Here is a 3,414-nt window from a genome sequence, read left to right as displayed (position 1 = left end):
TAGAAGCATGAATTTTTTTAATACGTGAACAAATAATTGAAATCTGGTATAATTTCTGAATGTCGAAAGTTTTGAAAAAACTTGTGTAGTGAGAACAATTTTTAAATTTTGAGAATATTTTGTTCGAAAATTGAACATTTTTTGAAAACATGAACGCTTTGGACTTTGTGAATAATTTTTTAAAGCACAAACATTTTTTGAACCCTCAGAACAAATTATAAAACGGAGAAATTTTTTGAAAAATCCTTAAAAATTTTGGAAGCCTGAATTTTTATTCAATACATGAAGAAAAAATTGAAATCCGGTACATTTTCTTCATTTGGAAAGTTTTGAAATTTTTCATGTAGTGAGAACAATTTTTGAATTTTAAGGACATTTTTTAAAAAGTTAACATTTTTGGAAACACAAACAAAACTTGAATATTTTGAAATAAGTTTGAAAAAAAGAGAAGAAAATAAAAATAATTGGAAAAGCAAAGAAAGAAAATTTGTTGAAAAGAGAAATTAACTTGAAAAGGAAAACTGAAAGAAAACAAAAGGTAACGAAAAGAAAAAGAAAAAATTAGCAGAAAAGGGAAGAAGAAAAAAAACAGAAAGGGTAAAAAAAGAAAAAAAGGAAACAAACAGTTCAGGAACCTTCTAGATGGTTCCCAAAATCAGAAAGAACCAGCTAGGAACGCTCTGGAAGGATCCCAAAACCGGGACCTGTAGGTGCCCTAAAGATGGGCTGGCCCAAATCGCTCACTAGTCGCATCCCCTTGTGCGTTCGGTTGACACTTTGCCGCAACGTGCGGCAAATAGGAAATTTCATGCTCTAGTTCCCTGACATGCCCGCGAGAATGGATTCGCATAGAAACACATGACATCTCAACAAATGGATTTGGTCTGTCTGTTAACACGCGTTTTTTCCTTCCGCGAGAGGCATGTCCATGCCTTTCGAAAACGAAAAAAAGTGTTTTCTCTTCTTTTTTTTCTTTCGTGAGAATCACGATTTTGCTTCTGTAAGACTCCAAGATGGGATCTCACGGATACAGAAGGTTACGGTGGTGGAAATAGTTTTTCGTGGTCGCTTCTGATGTTTTCGGGGTACATGGGTATATATAGGAGGAAGAAGTAGGTCGGTGGACGCCCGAGGGGCCCACGAGACAGGCAGGCGCGCCCAGTAGGGGAGAGGGGCGCCCTCCACCCTCGTGGCTGCCTCGTTTATTTCTTGACTTCCACTCCAAGTCCTCTGGATCACGTTCATTCCAGAAATCACACTCCCAAAGGTTTCATTCCGTTTGGAGTCCGTTTGATATTCCTTTGCTTTGAAATACTGAAATAGGCAAAAAAAACAGCAATACGGGCTGGGCCTCCGGTTAGTAGGTTAGTCCCAAAAATGATATAAAAGTGTAAAGTAAAGCCCATAAACATCAAAAACGGGTAATATAATAGCATGGAACAATCAAAAATTATAGATACGTTGGAGACGTATCAAGCATCCCCAAGCTTAATTCCTGCTTGTCCTCGAGTCGGTAAATGATAAAAACAGATTTTTTGATGTGGAATGCTACCTAGCGTAATTCTCAATGTAATTTTCTTTATTGTGGCATGATTGTTCAGATCCAAATGATTCAAGATGAAAGCTTATAAAACATAAAAAATAATAATACTCGAAGCATACTAACAAATAATCATGTCTTATCAAAATAGCATAGCCAAAGAAAGCTTATCCCTACAAAATCATATAGTTAGGCCATGCTTCATTTTCATTACACAAAATACTCCCATCATGCACAACCCTAGTTTCAGCCAAGCAATTGGTTCATACTTTTTAAGGCGCTTCAGCTTTTTCAACTCTTACGCAATACATGAGCACAAGCCATGGACATAGCACTATATGTGGTATATGGTGGTGGTTGTGAAGACAAAAAGGGAGAAGATAGTCTCACATAAACTAGGCGTATCAACGGGCTATGGAGATGTCCATCAATAGATATCAATGTGAGTGAGTAGGGATTGCCATGCAACGGATGCACTAGAGCTATAAATGTATGAAAGCTCAACAAAAGAAACTAAGTGGGTGTGCATCCAACTCGCTTGCTCACGAAGACCTAGGGCATTTTGAGGAAGCCCATCATTGGAATATACAAGCCAAGTTCTATAATGAAAAATTCCCACTAGTATATGAAAGTGACAACATAGGAGACTCTCTATCATTAAGATCATGGTGCTATTTTGAAGCACAAGTGTGGAAAAGAGATAGTAGCATTGTCCCTTCTCTCTCTTTTTTTTATTTTTATTTTTTTTCTTTTGGTGGGCTCTTTGGCCTCTTTTTTATTTGGTGGGCTCTTTCTCCTCTTTTTTTAATTTTATTTTTGAAGTCCGAAGCCTCATCCCGACTTGTGGGGGAATCATAGTCTTCATCATCCTTTCCTCACTTGGGACAATGCTCTAATAAAGATCATCACACTTTTATTTAATTTACAACTCAAGAATTACAACTCAACACTTAGAACAAAATATGACTCTATGTGAATGCCTCCGGCGGTGTACCGGGATAAAATTATGAAGGTGGCCTTGCCACAAATACGATGTCAACTAAGTGATCATGCAAAGAGCAATATGACAATGATGGAGCGTGTCATAATAAACGGAACGGTGGAAAGTTGCATGGCAATATATCTCGGAATGGCTATGGAAATGCCATAATAGGTAGGTATGGTGGCTGTTTAGAGGAAGGTAAATAATGGGTGCATGATACCGACGAAAGTTGCGCGGCATAATAGAGGCTATCAAAGTGGAAGGGTGAGTGTGCGTATATCCATGGACTCACGTTAATCATAAAGAGCTCATATACTTATTGCAAAAGTCTGCTGGCCCTCAAAGCAAAGTACTACTATGCATGCTCCTAGGGGAAGGGTTGGTAGGAGTTAACCATCGCGTGATCCCGACCTCCACTCATAAGGAATACAATTAAAAGAGCACCCCATGCTACAAATTTGTCACACAACTTTTACCATACGTGCATGCTACGGGACTTGCCAACTTCAACACAAGTATTTCTGAATTTCATAATTACCCAACTAGCATGACTCTAATATTACCACCTTTATATCTCAAAACAATTATCAAGCATCAAATTGATCCTAGTGTTTAATGGACTTTCTATGATAGTTTTTATTATACCCAACTTGGATGATCATCATTCTAGGACCAAATTTATAACCATAGCAAATACCATGTTGTTCTAAAAGACTCTCAAAATAATATAAGTGAAGCATGAGAGATCAACAATTTCTTCAAAATTAAGCCACCGTGGTGCTCTAAAAGATATAAGTGAAGCACTAGAGCAAAAATTATCTAGCTCAAAAGATATAAGTGAAGCTAATAGAGTGTTCTAATAAATTCTAATCAAGTGGGCTTCTCCCCAAAA

Source organism: Triticum dicoccoides, unplaced genomic scaffold (assembly GCF_002162155.2).
Source record: "Triticum dicoccoides isolate Atlit2015 ecotype Zavitan unplaced genomic scaffold, WEW_v2.0 scaffold128377, whole genome shotgun sequence".
In the NCBI taxonomy this organism is placed as follows: domain Eukaryota; kingdom Viridiplantae; phylum Streptophyta; class Magnoliopsida; order Poales; family Poaceae; genus Triticum; species Triticum dicoccoides.
Note: the sequence above shows the minus strand (reverse complement) of the source record.